We start from the raw sequence: 24,266 nt of genomic DNA, 5'->3' as shown, positions 1-24,266 counted from the left end.
AAACGAGGGGGGTTTGTCTGGACTAGTTCTTAGGACTTGTCTGGCCGTTAGGGTCTAATCTGTGAAAGGACGGAGACCGGTAGGAGTAACAGTGACCGTGGTCAGTGGAAGGAGAAAGGCAGGGGTTGGGGGCGGGGGAGAAGAGGAAGAAGAACAGAGTCAAACAAGAGAGGAAGGATGGGCGGAAGGGAGAGAGGAACAGGACGAGGGAGAAAAGAAGGGAGGGAGGCTGGAGGGAAGGAAGGCAGGTCGCTGGAGGCTTTTGAAAACTTTCTAATGCATCAAGCAAAATATTTTGAAAATTTAGACAACACTACTCTTTATATAGTACTTATTACATGGTGCTGGTGTACTGTTTGAATCACAAATTGCATGCTAATGGCCTAATTCATAAACCATTGACATTCTTTATGAGTCCTTAGCATTCAGAAATGAAGAATTTGTGTTCAAAATATAATTTGCATTGCAAAATTCAATAATTTAGTTTCTCATATTCATTAATGCCTAAAACCACAACACATAACTTATCCCATTCCAACTCCCTCCTCAGGACACTGGAAAAAGAAGTGCTTCAGCTGGAAAATCAAGGACTGCTGTTATGGCCACACTTGGAATGGCTCAAGAGCCATGGCAAGGGAAGCGAATCTGTTTCTCCTTAAGGAGTGGGTGCAGAAGGACTCTAGCATAGTCAAGATATCAGAGCTAGAAGGGCCTCTCAAGCGCATGTTTTTTTAACCTTCCCAATCTCAATCACCACCCCCCCCAAATCTGAGACTCAAATCCCTACTGAAAGTTAAATACAAAATTTTCACCAAAATAGTCAGGGGGAAAAACCAGCAAAATGATCAATGTCACATGCGGTTGAACAGTCTGTGGGACACTTGGAAATAGTGTCCATCAGATATCGAACAGAAGGGGCTGCGGAATACACTGTGAGCTAGAGATGGAGAACATTCCTCTTAGCAAGTGTCTCTGTTGTGAATTACTAGCCCTGCCTCATATATATGAAAGACCAAGTTGGTCTTCTTTGGTTCCTAGTACAAGACAAGCACTGACAAGCTGTTGAAGGAAAGGAGAGATGGGTGGTTTATGGAAGAGCCCATGGGAATATTTACGTGGCTCGGGTTCTCCTTGAGAACAGGTTCTTTGGGATGCTATCTGGGATTCAGCAACAATGCACCTATCTTGCTATGGGAGGTTGTACTGGAATGTGCTAGTATAAATCTTTACTTACAAGACAATACATAAGCTACCAGGTCAAATCAGAACCTTTCCAAACCCAGACCTGAGAGTCAGGACAATGAAATTAAGCAAACATGATTCCCAGAGTCAGAAGTCCTATATTTTAATTCCCTCTCTGCCTCCAGCCTGTTGAATGAACTTGTCCAGGTCACATCTTCTCCCTGGGGCTCGTAAAGAGGGCAGTTTGGATGTCATGATCTCTAAAAACTTTTCCAATACTGAGACCCCTGTGACTTTGGGGTCTGGCCATAGTATCATGATCAAAATTGGACACCAATCACTCCCATCTGGGTATGTCTGCCTGAGCGAAGGTTATCCGAGCTGCTAGAAGTTCAAAGACTGAAAACCTTCCTGGAATGTAAGTTGTCTGTTGTAAGGAATCACCTGTATTATATTCCTAGCATCCAGGAGACAGCCTGTACATCATCAGTACTCAAGAAGTAGCCACTCATTGATTCAACAGATGTGTTCTGAGCACAATATGATAGGCTACCTTCCAGACAGCAAAGATACAGTGATGAACAACACAGATAAGTCCCTACCTTTGTGGAGCTTACGTTAGAGCAGAAGAGACAAACAACCAATAAGTAAAGCCCATGTACATAAACGAAACAAACAAGTTCAAACAGTGACTAGAGCTGATAAGATCAGGCAATGGGGTGGAGAGTGGTTGAGATGAAGAGATGGTTTAGATTAGGTGCTTGGGCATATCCTATCTGACACTTGAGGGAGCATTTGAGTTGAGATTGAAATGACCAAAACAAGCAACCATGGGAAGATGTGAAAGCAGAGCATTCTGGGAAGAAGAAACAGCAAGTGCAAAGGTCCTGAGGCAGAAACATGCTCTGTGTGTCCACGGAAGATGAGCAAAGGCCCATGTGGTTGAAGTAGTGAGCAGGGGGCAATTAGTAGGTGAGGGGGTCAGAGGAGCCATGGGAGTGGATCATGTAAAGCCTTAAAGCCTCATAGTCAGGAGTTAGGATCTTATTCTAAGGGTGCTAGGAAACACAAGAATGTTTTAAGCAGGTGAGTAGCATGATCTGGTCCATAACTCTAAAGAACCCACTGAGTGCTTCACAAAAAATCGAATTGTTGAATGAATGTCATGCAAAGTCTCTACTCTGTAAGTTGCCCGTCCATGATGAGGACACAGGCAAGCATTTAGAACATGGGGATAACACTGCTACAGGGGCGACTGACAGAAAGCCCCCCCACACACCTCTCTGTGAAGCCTGAGGTGGTTCTCATCTCGAGATTTTCCCAACTTCCTCCTCCTTCCATCCCTGCAAACTTGGCAACCTTGTCGTGGGAACAAGTCATTCGTCAGCAAATCTAAAATATTTATTGTGCATATTTTAAAGGCCAAAGTGCTATATCATCGAGCTCTGCCCAGATGGGGACAAGGTTTCACGGTCCCAATGCCTGGGAGGAGGACACGCCGGGCAAAATTGCAGACAATTAATCTGTGCAAATGGAACTCTTCAAAGGGGACTGAAGGACTCGCTGAGCACCAGAGACAAGCCAGCCCATAATGACCACCATTAAAATTTAATACAATTTGCTTATTTTTAAAAAATGGAATTCCTCATATCCTTTATGGCCGTCACTTGTCCTACAGGGGAAATGGGAGAGACGGTAGGGACGGAGGATATAGGACTGCTTTGACGGTGAGATTCGTCTTGGACCTGGGGTGGGCGCTAAGATGTTGTTGGAGGAAGAGGGTGTCATAGACGGGATGCTGGGCAGTGGGAGGTCTCACCATCTAGGAGTCTGCTCTGCCTCCTCCCTGGGCCTCCTCCCGCCTCAGTGTCCCCCTGTCAATAAACTGAGGACCATTTCAGACCTGCACTTTTCACTGACATTTTTATAAAGAAAATACAGTAACAGATACTACGGCCCTAATAAGGGTTAAAAAGCTACCCATAAATAGAAGATGTTGATGGTTATTGTTTACTAAATAGAGAGGAAGATTTTTTTTTGTTGCTGTTATTATTTTCATTCCTCCAGGCCTGAGATAGCAGATAAATCACAGAAACGTCAAGTCAGAGTGAAGCATGGGTTTCCAGGAACCAGGGTACAGGTCTTCATCGAGATTTTTTTCTTTGCTTTTGCAAATTTTGCTGAAAGACATTTGAAGTGAAGTTAATAATTGAAACGTAATGAATAATTGCAGTTTGGGGTCCATAGCACAATCATAATTGCCAGTTTATTACTTTTTTAATATATTTGCCGAGTATTAATAATATTGAAATAATGCAAGAAGATCATGGGAAATAAATGAAATATATCATTTGTCAAGAAAGAAGGATTTCCGCGCTGTAGCCACCGCTCTTAGGAGATCTGTGATGAATGCACTCTTGCCCCGAATCCTTCATGGGGAGGATATCACCTGCAAATGCAGTTCCTGCAGAATTCTCACCAAGTCAAATAAAGGTGAAGGCACAGAAGGCTCGTTGCACAGACAACCCTGTCATCTTTTATGAGCTTCTTGGGGTGTGTGGAGCACGGTGCCAAAGACATCCCAGAGTTACAAAGAGCAGTGCCCAGGTCTTCGTCCTGGCCGTCTGGTTTGATCTTGGGCAAGACCTTCCCCCACACAGTGTGATGGTATTAGGAGGTGGGCATCTGGGAGGTGATCAGGAGGTTGGGGGGGGAGGCACCTCATGGGTGGGATTAGTGCCCTAATAAAAGAGAACCAGTGGGGCGCCTGGGTGGTTCAGTGGTTCAGTGGGTTAAAGCCTCTGCCTTCAGCTCAGGTCATGATCTCAGGGTCCTGGGATCGAGCCCCGCATCGGGCTCTCTGCTCAGCAGGGAGCCTGCTTCCCCCCCTCTCTCTGCCTGCCTCTCTGCCTACTTGCGATCTCTGTCAAATAAATAGATAAAAATCTTAAAAAAAAAAAAAAGAGAGAGAGAGAGAGAGAGCGCCAGGGAGTTCCCTCACCCCTCCTGCCATGTGAAGACACAGACAGAAGACGGCCTGCACGCACCAGAAAGTGGTTCTCACCGGACTGAGTCTCCCAGCACCTCCATCTTGGACTTCCAGCTTTTAGAACAATGAGGAATACATTTCTGTCGTTTCTAAGTCACCCAGTCTATGGGGGTTTTGTTGTAGCAGCCCAGATGGATGCAGACACTGATGCTACTATCTTAATGAACATTCTCCCCGGTTCATATAGACACCCTTACAGACACACGTAGACTCAATTTTACATAAGCGCGACAATGTATCTCTCCCCTGCCTCCCGCCCCATTGTATTCTATGCTGGGAAGGTCTTTCCCTTACAACAAAGCCCTGCAGAAGTTTTTCATTGTATTGATTTACTGTTAGTAATTCACCATTGACATCCATACAGTTATAAAGAAGCAGCTGTAAAAAGAACAAGAAAGCTTTTTGTGTACTGATATGGAACAATCTCCAAGATTGGTTGTTAAGTGTAAAAAGCAAGGTTAGAACACTGTTTACTTTGCTCCTATTTGTGTAAAAATACATATATATATATAAAAGAAAGAAAGGAAGGGAGGGCGGAAGGAAGGAAGAAAGGAAGGAAAGAAGGGGGAGGAAGGAAAGAAAAAGTTGGAGGGGATAGACTATATAAACATATTTGCTCTGGAGGGGGATTCAAAGAACGGATCGTGCTGTTTGTTTCTAGAACACCCCGTGGACAGAGATCTGAGACAAGAAAGAGATATTCTATGGCATCCCCTATTCTAACTATGGGATTTGGGACCAAAAGACAGCATAAACCTGGACAAGACAAGTGGGTGTTGTGATTCTGTTTTACATACTTCCCTGTGTATAGGTGTATACATACATAATTTTAATAGAATAAATCTGTGTTATTTTTAATTACATAATTTATAGTGTCTATATTTGTGACTGTAAAAAATAGTTCATCACTATATCCTCAGACCCTAGCCAAGGACCTGGAATATAAAAAAGAGCTCAGGGGCACCTGGGTGGCTCAGTGGGTAAAGCGTCTGCCTTCGGCTCAGGTTATGATCTCAAGGTCCTGGGATCGAGCCCCACATCGGGCTCTCCGCTCGGTGGGGACCCTGCTTCCCTCTCTCTCTCTCTGCCTACCTCTCTGCCTACTTGTGATCTCTGTCTGTCAAATAAATAAATAAAATCTTAAAAAAAAAAAAAGCTCAGTAAATACTTAATAAATACCTTCAATGCCTGAAAAAAATAAATATATTGATTACTAAAATACCATGTTTGCGAGTTGTAATTCTTCTCAAAGTTACTTCCTTTCTTTCTCCATTTGGAGGTTTTTGTCACCATCTGGGCATCACCACGGGAACGTGTCACCTATGCAACAATATCCACCTTGTATGTCGGGGGAAAAAAATGTTTGAGAATCCCTGGGCCGCTTCTGCTCAAGGATCCTTCCAGCCAATACCATCCAGAATGCGAAGGTGGGATCTGGAACACAGGATTCCTGGAACACAGGTATCATTTCCCTTTGAGAAAGGACTCGAGGAGCGAGGAGACGGGAGGATGGGGTGAGGCTGGTGGAGCCCAGCACCAGGCAGCATCTCCCGTTTGTCTGTCATCTGTCGAGGTTGAGAGGTGCAGCATTCACAGGGACCACGAGCAAGTGTTCTAGAAAAACAGGGCTTGTGTTGGAACTCAGCTTCCTGATTCTTTCTCTCTCAGGAGACGTAGAACTTACTCTGTGAGAAGTGGGAGCTCCGGGGTCCAATGACCTCTGCGAGAGTCTGGTTTTATCACTACTGGGCCTCAGTTTGCTTTTCTGTAAGATGGGAGTGATAATAATTGCATCGAACTCGTTGGACTCTTCCAAGTCTTGAAAAGACAGCACAGGGAAAACTCCTAGCAACTGGTAGATACTCCAGAAAATCTCAGCTATCGTTCCAGTTATCATCACATACATCTGTTCCAAGGTTGGGGGCGTAATGAATGACTTAGAGAAAGGTAGGAGACTTTTGGTAGGGACAGGTATAATAGAACCAAGAGTTGAGAATGGGATGAAGTCCAGAGATGCTGGAGAGAGGCCACAAAGGGGAGAGCAGGGCCCACGGAGGTGGGAGCTGAGCAGGGGTCAGCCCCCCTACTATCATCGCAGGGTCTAGAGATGATAGTAACCACAAATTTGATGGCAACCGTCATCAGTGAATCAAGTAGCTTCCAAGCTTTTGCATCACTAATGCCTAGCTCCAAAACCGTTCAGTCTTGGACTCGGGACACCCTACAATTTGTGATGCAAGAAGGAAGTGTGAAAGGGACATTAGTAGAAATGCCAGGAGCACAGACATACACCGGACCATCCCAGGTGATTCCAAATAATACCTCAGGGTAAAGAAAATGGAAGGACTCTGTAGACAATGACATCCGAAGACAATTAAGCTGGCCATGGATTCAGGGATGGAAAAGGACTCAGGGTACCCAGAATATTGCTTTCTTAAACTATTCTCCCCCTCCTCTCTAACAGGAAGCCCCGTTCCACCAGTCCCATATATCTTAAATATACTTGACATTTCAAAAAATAATTAATCGTGTCGGTTTTATTAATGTTTTAAAATATAAATTAAAAATGTGACAAATGAGTGAGAAACAGCAGTCTGTTTTAATGAAAATTTCATACTCTCCATCAATAAATCATAGACCAAAGAGAACCCAACATGGCCCACAATATTTCTTGCCTGTCAGTGTTCCTGGAGTTTGCCAAAGTTAACTTGGCAGGGGGGGTTCCACTTGGGGACTGGAGAGATTCTGGAATTCTACAGGATCCAAATGGCCAGACTTTGGTGAGGACCGGGGGTAGTAGCCACAACGGGGATGGCTCATAGAGACGAGGCACTGTGGCCCAACACAGAGTTGGCCACACTGGGCAGCCTCCGCTAGGACACCACGGTGGTCATCGGGCAAAACTTCCCAGTGTTAGGCTGAAACGCAGCAAGATGGCAGCACTGGCCAGCGGACAGAGCCATCCATGCTCAGCCTGCCCTGGGGAGATGGTGGGGATTGTCCAGGGAGGAGTGCCCTGAGCAAGGAGGAAGGAAAGCCAACCCCCTCTCACCTCCAGGTGCTGTCACGATGTCAGGGCCTATTTGCAAACGTTTCAACCAGAATCTCTGCTGACATTTCACTTTCTCTTTCACGAAGTCTTAGAAGAGATGCCTTATCCTATCCATGGGTAGGATGCAAATGAATTGCATCCACTTCGTTGTTTTTTTGTTTGTTTGTTTTTGTTTTTTGGTTTTGTGTTTTGTTTTGTTTTTTTCCTGAAGGAATCCAGAGGACAGGATGCTAGGATCTCCACTGGACATCCATGCTAGTGTTTTGATCCCAAAGTCTGTTACCCCCTTCAACACTACCTTAGAAAACCTTCACATCTGATCTGGGATTTACGGAGGATCAAATCGATTCACTGCGATCTAGGTCAGCTGTTCAAAAACTTTCAGGATGTAAGGAGGATTTAAGGGTGATTGAAAATGCAGATTCCGAGGTCAGTGGTCCTATAAATGCTGATTCCATGGTTTGGGGGAGAGGGGACAGGAGCGCTCCTTGTACCCATGAATCCCCAGTGGGTCAGCGCCGGTAGCCTACAGACCACACACTCAGAAGCATTGGGCTGAATGAGCTTTGGCGAGAACGTGAAGTGGAGCCTGGTGGGGGGGGGCAGGGTTCTTCGGGGGAAAACAGGATATTATCCATCAGAACCCCCTCAGCATCAACCACCTAGTCTTCCCAGCCATTCCCCTCATCCTCCTTCTACACCAGAGTTTAGCAAACCCCGTCTTCTGAGGCCAGATTGAAATGCCAGAATGTATGGAGATTAATCACAGAATAATACAAACTGCCGCTTATCATCTCCCATATATTTGACATAATTACCCTACAAGCAACATGAAAATGTTATACTGTAATAACTCCCAGCCAGAAGAAAAAGCAGTGTTGCTGATAACGTGAAAATAGAGAAGAATACAGAATAGAGCCCTTCGAAAACTTTTAATTAATTTTTCCCCCTTTCAACATAATTGATGTCAGTTCAGGCTTCAGTGTTTTCAAAGTGCTTGGCCTCGCCGCAAAGAAATTTAGGACCAGTGCGCGCTGACTGCAGAGCAAAGCTGGGTCCTGGTGGGGGACTAAGGAGGAGCGATATACGGAGCCTTTCTGCATCTTTGAAACATACAGCTTACTTGCATCACCTCCCCGTTTAAATTACTTCCTAGCTCCCCATTTCCTGCCCTGCAGAACCGAAGACCCAACGTCCTTTGGTGTCATTCACAATCCCTCATGATCCAGCACTTGCTTCCTTGCCTTGTCCATCTCACTCTCATCCCTTCCCCGTGTGCCCCAGTCTTAGCAAACTGCTGGAAACGTCTCCAAGGCACCAGTCTTGGTCCAAACGGGCTGCTATGACAAAGCACCGCGGCTAGGTGGCGTATGAACAACAGAAATTTATTTCTCACAGGTTCTGGAGGCTGAAGTCCAAGATCAGAACCACGCCCCACCACCACCCCCACCCCTACCCGGCCCCATTCTGGCGAGAGCCGTCTTCCAGGCTGCAGACTGCTGACTTGTCCACGTGGCAGAGAGAGAGCAAGGGAGCTCTGCGGGGTCCCGTTGGTAAGGGTGCTATCTCCCTCATGACCTAATTATCCCCCAGAGACCCCCACCTCCTCATACCATCACACTGGAACCTATGCAATAAATTCCCGGTTGAAACCACCCATCTCTCTCCATGAACTACTATGATTCACTGTCTGAACCAACATATGGAACCTATTATTTCCCTTTTCTCCTAGACTGCCAGGAAGCTCAAAGTTAAACATCATACTTCTTCCTCATTAATTTTCTCTTTTCTGCTCTGTGATTTTATTGTGGCAGCTGTTTTCTATTTCCAATTTACGGGACCTATTTCTCATTTTACCCACCATCAGTATTGCGAACGGCTTCACATAATTTAGCCGCTAAAGACACATAAAGGATATTCCCTCTAATACTCGCTTTACGTTCGACTTAACAGATAAGCACACCTTTTAAATAAATAACAAGCATAATCTGAGCAGTAAACAAACAGCAAATATTTGTTGAGCATTAGTTATGAGATGGGCATGAAGCTAGGTCCTCTGCATACAAAGAAGGAAAGAACGTGGTGCCTTCACTCAAGGAGTTCACTGTTCACTGGGAAGGGGACATGATTACAGCCTAGCGTGGCTATTTGCCATGACAGAGGTGTGTCCTGGGTGCCATGGGGGGAAGGAAACAGGCCTTGAGGCTTCCGGGGGAAGTGGGAGAGGGCTCTTGGACGGTGTGATACTTGAGCAGGGTCTTAATGGATACCTAGGAGTTCACCAGTGGAGCAAAGAAGATGTGCTGAACTTCAAGAATGTCAAGTGAGTGGATACGGCTAGAAGACCGCACACGGAATGCGGGGTTGACCGCACACGGAATGCGGGGTTGGCGGGAGCCCGGCGCATTAAGAAGAGGAAGAGTAGATCATAAAACACCGGGGCGGACCTTGCAGATAAGTTTAGAGTTCATCTTGCAGACCACTGGTCTAGAATAACTGTTTTGCATGCGGGGGCTCCATTTCAACGTTTGGAAATTTCAGGGCAATAGTTTCAGTACAAACTGTCTGAGAAGACCCATCACAGCAAAAGTTATGGTACATTCAGCGATGCGTTTAAATTAATTTGTACTTTGTTCAGCCCAATCAAATCTGCAGACGTTTGAAAAATAGATGCACCCAACAACACGCGCACTCGACTCCTCAACGCCATAAATAAAACATGACCGCGTCGGGCCCGTGGGGTTACTCTTCTCCCCACCATCTTCGGCTGGGATGCGGAGCGAGGCAGTAGGCTCTCTCTGCCTTACGTACATCCACCATGGTGCCAACTTGTGGACCCTTCTTACTATTTTACTGTCTCGTTTACTTTTATCTGTGCTTTACACTTTCTCTTGTTTTTCTGATTGTTTCCATGTCTTCAATGTTCTCTAATAATCTGCTGTCGTCAAGTGACCATCTGATGTGTCCGTCTCATTTGGTGGTCCCCAATGGCAACCCCCTCCCCCCACTGCCGGGAGCTTGTTAAAGCAGACTGCTGACACCTACTCTCACAAATCCCTGGCCAGTAACGACACAGCTGGTCCAAGGACCACACTTTGGGAACCGCTGACTTATATATCATCACTCTCTGGCTTTAGTATCAGTTTCCCTATGGTTTTATGGATTTCTTGTGTATTTTACCTTTCTTAAAGTTTTCCAACCCTCGGGGCGCCTGGGTGGCTCAGTCGTTGAGCGTCTGCCTTCAGCTCAAGTCATGATCCCAGGGTCCTGGGATCGAGCCTGGCATCAGGCTCCCTGCTCAGCGGGAGGTCTGTTTCCTCCATCTCCGTTTGCTGCTCCCCCTCCTTGTGCTCTCGCGCTCTCTCTCTTGTTGTCTCTTTCTGTCAAATAAATAAAAATAAATTAAAAAGTCATTAGTTTTCCAACCCTGGATTTCATAAAGAGATGCTCAAAATATACAAAAATAATTAGAGGAAGACATAAATGTCCAGAAATACACACGATCTCTATAAACACATTTTCCCCATGTTGTATGATGTTTAAGGTGGATGGTACCTCACACTCTCAACTCACTTCAAACTAGTAAGTCAATAAATGCATATGATCTGCACGATCTCCACCTGTCACCTGTCAGTAAATGTAAATATAGTGAGAGCCAAGACTTTCTATGTGTATGTATCCAGTATAAGAAACTGAATATGCAAACAGACAATGGTCAGACAAGATATAAAAATAGAATTCAGACCCATAATCTGTAGAACCAGCCCAGGAGACCACCCCACTGTCTACACTAACCAGCCCAGGAAGCCAGGCTGCCATGTGTAAGTCCAAGTGTAAGAAGTGAGACCACTACTATCTCTAGCAACCAGTCCAGGAAGCCAAACCTTTGTAACAGTTGGCACCAAAGAAGCAGGACTTGATTAACCACCAACAGCCCCCCTTAATTTTTGTCCCTTATGCCAATGGGGAGCCAACCAGAGAAAGCCAAACACATACCCGTAAGCAATCACAGAATAAGTCTCTACTTCCAATGGGCCCACATCCAGCCTCCCCAAGCCAACAGCCTGCAACCAGGGCACACCTTAAGCTTCTCTTGTTTCTACCACAAAGCTTTCCTCTGCTGCCCACTTGGAGCCTCCGCCAAAAGGCAAGGGAGTCAGCCCCCACCACCTGGGTCTTGGCAAGTTTTGAATAGCCTTTGCTTGTTCTCATTTGGTTGGTCTTCGGTTATTTCCAGAGAGCTGAAGCACCCAGAGGAAAGCCACGGCCAACGGAAACTTGGAGATGGAAGCATTTCATGAAAGGAGTCACATGAGCAAGACCGATGAGGGCGTTTATCTAGCCCGTACACAATGGTTGCTGCCTGTGTGTATCCTCAGGTCCCTCTCCATAATTATGTCCAAGGGCCGTGTGGCTCGGGGTTGACAACTACTGCCACGGCTCAGGGAGAACCCTCTAGGAGTGTTTGAGCTGAGATGCAGCGTGGTCTCTGCCTTAAATGCATTGTCCGGCAGCTGTGTGGAGGACGGGCAATAAGGAAAGATAGAATCAGTCAACCAGAGTTTCTTTACATGGATCTAGACCAGATCTTCTCCCGTGGTGGAGACACGCCTTGTCTGGAGGTGCTTTCCCATTGCCCTTGGACAGCCGGGCCTTCCTTCCTGATCACAAAGCATGGTGGCACCACTGTCCTCGCAGGCAGGTCCTTGCATGGCCTCGGGGTAAAGCTGTGTGCAGCAGCAAGCCACAGTCACGGTTATTTAATTAGCATGAGAGACTTCCATCCTGAAGCCGAGGGCCACGTTCGCAGCTGAGAATCCCCTCTTAATCGCTGGGCATAGGAGACCCATCATTCCTTTGACTGGCCTGTGGCTTGCTATTCTGACCTCCAGCATCTGGACCTGCTGGAGCCATGCAAATGATTCCCAGTCTGGGTGAGACAAATCCCACAAATGAGACTCTGGCCAGAACATTTGGCCAGACTCTTTAAATTTCATGAGGAAAGGGAAATGCCAGCTCCACCATCCTGGAGCGGCTGCAAGCAAGACCCCCAGAAAACCCTGATCTTAAATAAATCAGTCAGATGTCCTGGGCCTGAGCCAACCTACAGTGCTTAGGAACAGTGGGACCCTGACAGTGCAGGTACCAGACCCTCTCCGCCCTCCATCTCCCCTTGCGTAAACAGGGCATAATGTGAGCGTCCGCCTCGCAGCCTTGTGTGAAAAGACGCATTTGAAGGGCTTGGCAGTATGCCTGACCCACAGCAAAAGCTGATGATTTTAACACACGCTCCTAAAGCTCCAGGCGGCACCTAGAGAGTGTCCTCTCTGGGTCAAGACTTGCCCTTGACCAAATGTTGACCCGTTAGGTCCAGGCAGTGACAACATTTCTTCACAGCCTTTCATCCGCTGTCACCTTCCTAGAGAGTCTTTTAGACTCTTCTTCCTAATTTCCGCCCCCATCCATGATATTTTAATAGCCCATGACATTTTGAATGTATACTACAGATACACACATACACACACACACACGCGTGTGCGCTTCTGTACTTGGGTCTTTTGCAGAACCACGAACCAAGACAAGAGCCAAGATTCTTTCCACCCCTCAAGAGCCAATTTTCCGAGCAGCGATGAAATTTTATATGCATCTTTTATTCTCTGTCCCGCCCACTGGGAAATGAGAGGAAGATTCACTGCATATCTAGATCTACACAAAGTGTATAAACACACACATACATGGACAAGGGTGAGCCTCCTTTAATCGATGGGCACGACAACATGCCATAGTTACATTTTGCGTAGTCGGTAGAGGAACTAGTGTTAAAAGAAATAAAGCATCTCCTAATTTTTAAAATGAGCCAATTTTTGCTCATGCAAATGCACGATCTCCAAATGAGTGAAGTGGAAAAAAAAAAAAAAACAAAGAAATTCCACACATCTTCAGTTTAAAGTTCAACCTCTGATTCCAAAATATTGCTCTTCCTCCGTGTGTGTGTGTGTGTGTGTGTGTGTGTGTGTGTGAGAGAGTTGCGGCAGGAGATGGTAGTGGTTCCTCTTTGTACATAGGTTTGTGTGTGCCTGAGCGTTCGAGCTTTGGCTTAATGGATGGACTTTACTTGGCAAGAGAAAAAGTGGGCAGCAAACTTTGGTCCCCAGACTTGTATTTTCTGTCCTGAGAAACCAGAATTCCAGGTCCCTCTTGGCACACTGCTCCTTAGGGCTCCAAAGGCTTGCCTCCCACCCATCCTTACATTCCCGAGTGCTCTTGGTCTCTGCATCTCCCCGTGGTCCCATCTGGGTCCACTGGATAGGACGCCCACTGCTGTCCTCGGGAGGGAGCCGCAGTCTAAGGGCTGGGCATTACTGGGCACAGCTAGTTGGCACCTTGTGTTTGGCGTGGGAAGGAGAAAGGTGGACAAAGGCACCGTTGTGACACCCAGGGAGCTCCGGGTCCAGCAAAGGGGGCCCGTCTCTCCCAGCTTACCGCTTCCCCACGCGTCACCGAGCATGGAGGTGGTGCAGCCCCATGGATAGACCACTCGCTGGTGTTCTAGCTCCAGTCCTGGGTCCTTTTTTCTGTTTTCAGTTTCTTGTGAGTCTATAATTATTCCCAAATACAAAGGGGAAACAAGCCAATGGCTGCTCAGTAGGGTCCTACCTGTTCAGGAGTAGGAGGGGAGGCTGGGCTTGAAGGGGAAGTCGTGCTGTGTCAGCACAACCTCCCCTCCCGGCCCCGCCTGCCCCCGATCCACGATGGAAACAGCTCCCAGGGCCGGCTGTGCTGTGATTCTGAAGTGCTCTTTGATCCCCCACTCTGGGTCTGTTACCACTTAAGCGGTCTGTGTTTAAACTCTCCCTGAGTGATCTCCAGCCTTTCATCCAGGTCCTTTGATGACTTAGTTCTGGTCACTTGCTAATCCGGCTGAGGTTCCTGCTTCCCACCAGGTTTTCTTCTGCCTTCTCATCCCATTTCCTTTGTGGCTGACCCTTCCCTTAGCTGAGAGGCCAGGATGCAGAGGCCCTGGGAGCTCAGGAGTGCTGACCCCTGCTGTTTCTTCCCTCTGGTCTGAAGAAGCTAAGCTGACCCCTGGGGCATCCGCTCAGTGATGTCTTTCCAAACCAAGACCTGTGATTCAATCAGCCTCATTTCAGAATCCTTTGAAATTGGAGTTCTGGAAAAATCCCCACAGGTGATCCCTTCTGAGGATATCTGTGGCCAGAGCACTCCTTCAGGAGACTGAAAGGGCATGGCGTTTAAAGGACTAGGAGCTGGGGCTCCAAGCTGTCCTGCCTCCAGTCCCCACCAAGTCTCTCTTCCTCTCCTGGAGACCACCGTCCTTCACCCACAGGTGTGCCCCAGGTAGCTGAGAAAATAGCAGGAAAGGGATCTGCAAGCTGGACAGCACTTTGCCAGTAAAATGTAAATGGTTTTCTCCCAGTTTCGATGCCCAGTGGCATTTATTTTGCTCACAAATCTCCAAGTCGGTGAGGCTTGGTACAGAGGCGAGTCTCTACTCCACGCCGCCTCAATGGGCACAGCATGAAGGTGGGGTCTGGAATCATCTGCAAGCTCACCCTCTCCCACCTCCTACAGGTGACATCGGGGTCTGGTCAGGGCCCTGGCTAGGACTGGAGCTAGAACACCAACACGTGGTCTATCTATGGGGCTGCTTGGCTTTCCTCATGCCGTGGTGGTTCCTAGTTCCAGGGGCACATGTTGGCGAAGGGCAGGGACAACCAGGCAGAAGCTGTACTGTCTTTTATGACCTAGCCTCCACCGTCATGCAGCAATTCTCCCAGCACTGGTAGGGTAGAGGCGACTCATAAAGGCCAGCCCACCATCAAGAGAACAGGAATTAGACCCCACCTTTTCATAGGGGGAGTGTCCAACAATCTGCAGATATATCTTAAATCCACTGCACTATGCATTTCATTTCAGTTTTATAAAGACAGAGCATCTCCTCTATGCCAAGCACTTTGCTAGATGCCAAGGAGACAGAAATGGGCAATTCACCTGGAAGAGAGATTTAAACAACAACTCCAGAGCCAAAGTATCTGGGTTCCACTTATCCCAACTATGGTTTTGTAATTTGCAATGAATTTTGCATGAATCTTTGATTAATACATATTTGGGAAATGCCCACATTGTTCAAGATTGCTTTTGGTGCCCAGGGCCACCACATATGGTTGGGCAGGTTGGGCACTGCACAAAGGCCCCCCTCCGAGCAGCCAAGATGGGAGTGAATTCTAAAATGCACCTGCTCATTGGACTACGTGCTCTGGGGGCAGGGCTGGTTTGCAAAAGGACATTTTTGGTTTCCACCTGCTAAACCATGTGCCCCTACCTGGAGGGGGCACCTTTTGCTAATTTACACAAAGGTACCATATGAGCTGGTGCCACATGGGCTGATGGTGGCCTTGTTTATACACACAGATTCTTCAGTGAAATTTAAAGACATGCCTGAGGACGGGAGGGGAACAGGCAGAAGAATTAGGGGAAAATGCGTAGTTCGTTACCTATTTGTGTGTGTGTCTTTATCAACAATAGCTAGGCAGATATAAAGACCGGGGGCGGGGAGAGTGCACCAAAGTATTAGCAGGGGCCATCCCTGAGTGGTGGAACAATGGCATGGATCTTCTACAATGAACCCATATTATCACTGACAAGAAAAATAATACATTTTATATACAGGTAGGTAGATCAATCTATTAACTGACCAGGGCTGGCTTTAGCTGCTACATTTGGGGTGATCACCTCTGCTGCCACGAGGAAGACAGGCAGGTATGGTGCTCGAGAGACACAGGGTGCTGGCCGGTTGGCCTCGGTCCTCATCCCAGACCCACCTGAACCAGCGGCCATGCTCGGGGGACTATTTTCCCTCCCGAAGCCTCAGCGTCCTCACTGCGGACCAGAGCACAGCAGCGCCTGCCCCGCCGGGAACTCAGCAAGACCGAAGAAGGAAAGGATCTTTGGCAGGCAGTGTGACTGTCATTATTCTGATCTCTCCAACAACCTTGTTAATCTCCCTGTAGGACTCTCCCAGGACCACCGCCAAGAATTGCTACAATGTGGAAAACTTAGAACTGCAGAAGTCCACCCTCTCCCAGTCTAGAAGGGCCATGCTCCTTCGGGAGGCTCTAGGGGAGGCTCCTGCTTGCTTCTTCTAGTTTCTGGGGGCTCCAGGAGTTCTGTGGTCCGTGGCTGTCTCCCTCCGGTCTCTGCTCCTATCCATCAGCTGGCCTCTTCGGTTAATCTCTGTCTTCCTGTGTCCTTCTTACGTGAAGACGCCAGTCCCTGGGCTTAGGGCCCACCTCATCCAACGTGACCTGTCTTCAATGAACAAATTACTGTCCACAAAGATCTTTTTTCCAAATAAGGTCACACTTGCAGGTACTAGAATTATACCTTGGTCGTGTCTTTTGGAGTATACACTTGGACTCACAGCAGCCCCCTTTTGAGGGAGGTGACGATGGCACCCTGAGTGTATGCCTCACCTCTGGGGCCTCAGTGGTTAAAGGGGAAGGTCAGATGCGGTACAATCCCAACCGAGTCTGACCGGACCTGGTTCCATGGTGCAGAATGGGGATCAAGTCCCAGGCGAGGAGAAAAACCCGGGTCTGGCTCAAGGAATTCCAGAAGAGCCAATAGCTCCCCACCCCCACCCCCCTACCAGGGTGCCTGAGTCTGCTGCTTCCAGCCAAGGACCCAAGAGCCCCGGGGGGTGGGGGCTGCTGGGGAGGGGCAGCCAGCCCCACAAAGGAGCAGGGCGGAAGGAGACAGGAGCTGGGCTCCCTCAGTGCCTGCATATTTTATTAGTCATCAGATGGTGGTTTCTCCTCTGGGGCTCGGAGCACTCCATTAAACTAAGCATTCCTAATTGAGGGAATAGAAATGAATCTGGAACAAAGGCCGACATTCTGGCAGAGTCCCGGCGTCGTCCTCTCAGGGAAAGGCCCCCACGCCTGGCAGCTGCAATCCTGGGTTGTGTGCACACTCGCTGATGAACACGCCGCGTGAGTGCGGAACCAGGCGTCCCCAGGCCCAGCGGCGCCCGCACCAGGACCACTGTCAGGCGCCACAGGGTCGGGGATGGGGTGGGGAGGCAGACTCACGTGGCCTGGTTTCAAGGGCTGATCTGGACAGTGATTCTGGATACGTCCTGACCCCACTGAGCTCCAGCAGCTCCTCCGTCCATCAGTGGGGACAATGGTGGACGCCCCCTCCCTGCAGGGCGGTCACAGGTGTCCAATGAGAGCCTGCAGCATGCTTTAGAAACCCTAGAATGCTCTGGAGCCCAGGGAAGAAAGGGCCGCACGCCGTGTGGGGTGACTCACCCTAATCCATGTCCCCGGGGAGGGGGTGCCTCAGGAAAGGCCAGAGCAGATGCCAGTGACTGAGCACAGGGAGACGCCTCCGGGAGACAATCAGGGACATCTGACATGGGAGAAGGGACATCACACAGAGGCTGAGTGGACTCTTCCCTTGCCCTCTGTCAGCCCCGTGACAAGCACACGCTGCCTGGGTAGGTGAGACATGGAGGCTCAGAGGGGGGGATCCTCCCCAGGCACAGGTCTCCTGCCGGCCCCAGACTGCCTGTCCCCAGGCCCCGCCTGCTTCCTTCCCCACCAGATGAAGACGCTCAAACCAAATCTGGTTTCTTTCTCATCCCCTCGGCTAGGGCTCCTGCATACAGGAGAGGGTGATGAGAAAAGCCGGACAGGGGATGCCCTTCCCCGAAATAGGACTTTTTAGACCCAAAATCAGCGTCCAGAACTGCTTCTTCATCAGGACCTCACGACAACCTCACTCCTTAGCTGATGTGTGCCCAGTCCCTGGCAGAGGACTCACCGAGAACGGGTTCTCAGGAGGCACTGGTGGGACTGTATCATTTGGAACAGGCTTGGTGGGGAGCACATCTGCTCACCCCAGGGGACGGGGGGCCCACTTTGCAGATACGAAGACTGAGGTCCGGAGAGAGACAGGGACCTCCCCAAAGCCACACTGCAGAACTGGGACAGCGAGGAGGAGAAGCTCAGGGGCATGCACTGTTCCCTGCCCTCCTCAGACCTCCCATGTCTCAGCCAGGCTGAACCCTGAAGAACGGAGCCCAGATGTGGCCCGCCAGCCGGTGAACACGCTCAGAGGCACGATGGGCAGAAGAAGCTGAGGTCAGTGACCACGGCTTCTGCAGAGCCCTATCCCCTGCGGTCAGCAGGGTCCAAGGACCCTAGGGGTGCCAGGGAACTCCAGAAACCACAGAGTTTGAGAAAGCAACGGTTCTCACTCAGTATCAGCTGCCCTTTCTGGACCTGCAGACCAGGGGGCACTGTGGGGTGGGGCTCTGGGACCGTTTCCTTCCTCCAACATTCCCTCCCTTCCACACACGGCCTCATGCACGCACCCCCCCCCCCCCAGGTCCTGCCTGGCACAGGCACACCCGGGGCTTCCCTGCCCGTCACCTCCATGCTGGGGACTCGCCTCCTGCCAGGGACTCCGCACACGCCGGCCCTTTCTCCCCGCCCTAGCCCTCCGACCCTGCCCGGAGAACACTCCGTCTTCTCCTCGTTCCTGCAAGGAAAGAGAACGCACCCCCAGGAGGCGCTGATGTAGGGGGCCAAACAGGTTTGGGGGTGACAACAGCACCCCTACTGGGGAGAAACGTCCCTAAGTTTTACAAAGGCCCTCACCGGTTTGGTTTCTATGGCCTAACTCCTCTCCACCCTGAGAAACTTCACAAAAATCACTATTTTTTTTAAAGAGTAATTCATTTAGCCTTCCATTGATCCCCATATGCAAGCTTGTCTCTGGATCTTTCTCTCCACGGCCACCAGGGAGTCACCACCAAGCTCCACTACACAATGGGCGTTACCTGAGGTCTGGGAAGGGCTTTGCAAGGACAAGGGGGGCAATGTTTGGGCCCTCGTCATTCCCTTCAGCTGCCCAGAACCGGCCCCCTGTCCTAGGCCAGGGGATGCCCATCCTATGATTCATGGAGGAGGGAGCACCTCATCCCACCAGAGGGGCTCAAAATCTAGATCCTCCATTTCCCAGCTTCCCCAGCAGGCGGGGGTGAGCACACAACTAAGCTCAGCCCAGCAGATCCACTCGCCATGGTTTGGTGGGGGGTGGCTGGATACCAGGACACCCAAGACAGCCAGAGGAACAAGGTTCAGGGCTGGGGACGGCAAGAAGACCCAGTCCCCAACACCAGCCGTGGTGCCGAGTGCCGGTACCCTCTGCAGATCCCTTTGACAGCAGGATCCGGGCCCTTTCCCTGCTGCATAACCCCAGACCTACTTCCCAACGCCCACAGACACTTTAAGAGCAACCAGCATCCTTTCTTCTCCTTTTGTGCTGACATCAACCGAAATCTGTCTTTGATACTTGCACCTAGGAATCCTGGCTGGGTCCAACAGGGTCCCCATCCACTTCCCCACCAGTGGGAATCATGCCATCCCCTCCTTCTTTAAGAGACTGATTTGCAGGGGCACCTGGCTGGCTTAGTCCCTAGGGTGTGCAGCATTCTATCTTGAGGTCGTGAATTCGAGCCCCATGTTGGGTGTAGAGATTACTTAAGTAAATAGACTTACAAAAATAAATTAAAGACGGAACTGGATACAGTCAGCGTTCATTACAAGTATCCATTTCATGTTTAATGTGATCCCTCCTCCCATGCCTGCCTTCCTTCCTTCCTCCTGACCTCTCTCAAATAATCAGCACCTACATCACATGAAGACTGGACTGGACTGGGGTCCCAGGGGAGTTTCCTTCCCTCATCCCTGTACACATCATTGTCTGGCACATAACTGGCTCTTAACAAATTCCTACTGGAATGAATGACTGCATGTGACCGGATTGTAAAACAAAACAAAACACCAAAAAGAGAAACAAAGATGCCCCACCCCACCCCCAAAATCCCCATACTTGGTATTTTCAACAGAGCAAGGAGCTGGCCAATGCCCCCAGGGTGTGGGCCGGCTGGAAAATTTGCTCAGAGAAGAGACTGGATAGAATCTGGGGTTTACGCGTTTATCCAACAAGTAGTTATCATATGTGCCCGATGCCGTCGCAAGGATCAGCAAGGGACAGGAGAGACAGCTCTCCGGGTTCGCAGGGAGCACAGGATCCAGGAGGGAAACAGACAATAAGCAAGGTGCATATAACACAGGGCGTATCACAGGGCAGTGAGCGCTAAGATCAAGCAGGCATGGAAGGGAGGGGGAATCGGGGAGTCTGGTGAAGGCTGGGGTTTTAGGGAGTCAGGGAAGGTCTTGTTACTTCCAGGCAGGGAACAGTAAATGCCCAACGTGTTCGAGGGACAGCGAGGAGGCTGAACAACGTGAGTACATGGGAGAACAGTGGTGCCAGAGAGGAGGGGTAGGGTTGTCAGACTTAGCAAATTAAAACCCAGGGTGCCCATTTAAATTTGAATATCAGAGAAGCAGTACATCATTGTTTAGGATAAGTATGTCCCACCTATTGGATGGGATATACTGTTCCTGGAAAGGCCCGCGGCTGCCTCAGGGCTGCTGTCACCCACCAGGGGACGTCCCTTGTCTGCCCATCCCCTGTCCTGAGGGAACCCCCCCATCCCACATGGTGCCCAGAAGGGTCACCCTGGGCAGCATCTGCGGCCCCCCAAAGGGTCCACCTGGACCACTTCTCTGGCTCCGAAGGATCTTCCACCCCTGATCTGTCTCCATCTCTGGTTTCTCGCTGTCCGCTTGCTTTTCCTGCCTCTCCCTTCTCTGCATGGGTCTCTCTTGGGTCCCCTCCCTTTCTTTCCTCCTTCCCTGCACCTCCTTCTGTCCTTCCGTCCTGCCGCTGCCTGTCCACGCTGCTCTCCTCCACTTTGTCTCCTCCCTGTGCCAGCTCGTTCCTCCTCCTCTGCCTTCCCCGCACCCCTCTCTCTGTCTCTGTCTCTTTTGCTGTGTTTACGCATTTCTCCAGGTCTCCCTGTATGCGTGTGTGTCTGTCTCTCCCACTCCCCTGGGCTCCCATCCTTCACGTGCTCCAGAGGGGACCTAACCTCTAATCGTTCGACAAAGCCCAGGCTGCTGCTGGGCTGACGCAGAGGTGCTGAGTCTGCATCCAACCTTCACAGGGGCCTAATACCAGTGGCCCAGCTGCTGGGGGTCATGTGCTGGAAAAATAACAGGTGGAAATTCACTTGGGGGGAAGCAAAGACCACGGATCACTCCTTCTTTTTTTTTTTTTTTTTTACTATAAGAATTTTTTTTTTTTAAGATTTTATCTATTTATTCGACAAAGAGAGAACACAGGTAGGCAGAGAGGCAGGCAGAGAGAAAGAGAGGAGGAAGCAGGCTCCCTGCCCAGCAGAGAGCCCGATGCGGGACTCGATCCCAGGACCCCGAGATCATGACCTGAGTTGAAGGCAGAGGCATAACCCACTGAGCCACCCAGGCGCCCTTTTTTTTTTTTTTTACTATAAATGAAATTCAGGGCATGGACTCTGGAGAAGGGTGAGCAGCTCCATGTCAGAGGGACAGAGGGAGGAAGGGGCGAGGACGCCGGAGCAGGGTCTCAGCCCTGGTCCTGCCACCCAGCCTGCCCCTCCCCCCACCCAGCAAGTCCTTCTACGCTCCTCAGGCTCTTCATCGGCAAAATGGGGCTAAAGGTGATTGGTCCGCAAGACCCAGGGCTCCCCAGTGTTAGAAGTCTGAAGCCCAAATGTTAGAAGTTTGGCTTTTTTAAGTCCCTGGACGATGTTAATATGAAAGTGGGGTGGAAAACCACACAGGGCCTATGCATCCCCTCACCTACAGATGTCTCCTCGTCCTCAAAATAGAATCAGAATGGAATAGAACAGAATGGAGTAGGACAGAATAGCAGAGAATCCCAGCACCTCCTCATCATGGATCCCGGGTAACCCAGCTACCTCCTCTCCCTCTTCCTCATCCTCTCCACCAACCCACCTCCTACCTCTAGTCACCTGCTACCACACTCCTTCCCCTCTCCTTCTTTCTTCCCTTCAAACACATGAACTTGTTTCCACCTCAGGGCCTTTGCACTTACTGTCTCCTGCTTGGTCTGCTGTTTCCCCATGTGGCAGGTTCCTCACTTGGGTCTCAACACATACCACCTCTTCCAAGAGGCCTTTGGCACAATGCCTCCTCCTCCTCCAGGAGGCCCTTGCTGACTGTCCTTCCTGGAGTAATATCTCTCCTGACCACCCTCCATCTCATGTTTTGTTTTTTTCATAACCCTAATACTCCCTGAATTTCTCATAGGTATCATTGGTTCATGTGTGTGTCATCTGTTTCCATGTAAACTAGTAAGGGCAGGGATCTTGTCAGCCTTCTGCACTAATGTGTCCCCAGACCTTAGAACAGTTCTTGACACATCACAGGAGTTTGAAAGGTGTTTATGAAATGAATGAGGTTATTTTCAACTATGTGGTTAATTCCTTAAATACACAAGTGCTCTTTTATGACAATTTGTTTCTGTGCCCCTAACAGGGTTTCGTGAGCTCAGCACGAGTCACACGTGGGACTAGGAAATTCCCCATCTTGGGAGCTGTCCTATGCACGGAAGGGCGTTTAGCAGCAGCTCTGGCCTCTGCCCTCTGGATGTGAGGAGACCTCACCTCGAGCTGTGACAACCAAAAACGTCTCTAGACATCGCCAATGTCCCAGGTGTGGAGGGAATGGGGAATAGTCTCAGCTGAGATCCCCTGCCCTGCAGTGTCAGACCCGTTGCTGAACACCGAGAGGGCTGAAAAAGAACGTCTTTGGACGCATTTGAGAACAGGGTCGGCCTCTGGTGAAGTTCCACATATGACCACCAGGTGGCAGCAGAGACCGCTTTCTCACTAACAGGGTTGCCCTCACTTTGCGAAAACTTTGGTTTCTCTCCCTGACTTGCGGAACTGATTCTGTAACTCTGCTGTCGCCCCCCTCCCCGCGAGGCCTTGTGAGCAATCCAAGGAAAGGGCAGCAATGTCCTGAACCCACCGGCAAACAGAGCTCCCTGGTGTGGGTGTTGCCTGGCAGAAGAGGAAAGGAAATCATCCTGAAATCAGGCAGATCTGAATTTGCACCCCAGTTGTACCCCTTTCTCCCTTTGTACCCTCAGGCCAGTCAACTTAGCCTGTCTGTGCCTCAGTTTCCCATCTGTACCCGCCTCGCTCCTCTCCATAGTCTTCACCACCGACCACATGTTTTGCACGCCTGTCCATCATGTGGCAGCTCTGAGAGCAAAAGCTCGCTAGCTCCTAGCATGCAGTGACCATCACCAGTGTTTGTTGAGTGACTGAGTGACTGATGGCATGTAGAATAATGCAGATGTGTAACAAGTACTCAGTGAGCGTCAGCCATGGTGAGGAGGAGGAGAAGTTCACGTCACAGTAAGGGGGACGGTGTGGTGGTGAGGACAGTGTCACCATGATGTTGCTAATGGTGTTGTCACCTTAGGACCCAGGCCAATGGTCCCCAAACCTTCTAAGCCAGCAGCACTTCCCAGAGGGATTTTCTTAAACCTAAGCCTCCCCAGGCCCTCCCCACCCCTTGTGACTCTGAATCCGGGGAATAGGTTGAAAACCTCGGCTCTACCCTGGAATGATCCAGAGAGGTCTTTAAACACTATCAGCTCTACCCTGAGGTATGATCAGAGCAAGAATTCAGCCAGGGCATCAGCGTTTTTAAAAGATGCCCTGGTGGGGCGCCTGGGTGGCTCAGTGGGGTAAAGCCTCTGCCTTTGGCTCGGGTCATGGTCCCAGGGTCCTGGGATCAAGCCCCACATCAGGCTCTCTGCTCAGCAGGGAGCCTGCTTCCCCTCCTCTCTCTCTCTGCCCGCCTCTCTGCCTGCTTGTGATCTCTGCCTGTTAAATAAATAAAATCTTTTTTTAAAAAAATGCCCTGGTGATTCTAATGTGCAGCAAGGAGACAACCACCCCTGCCCCTTAGCAAATCCCCCAGATCAGTGTCACACAGGGGAGGGCCCCAGACCAGGAGCATCCACATC

The sequence above is a fragment of the Martes martes genome (genome assembly GCF_963455335.1).
Source record: "Martes martes genome assembly, chromosome: 18".
In the NCBI taxonomy this organism is placed as follows: Eukaryota; Metazoa; Chordata; class Mammalia; order Carnivora; family Mustelidae; genus Martes; species Martes martes.
Note: the sequence above shows the minus strand (reverse complement) of the source record.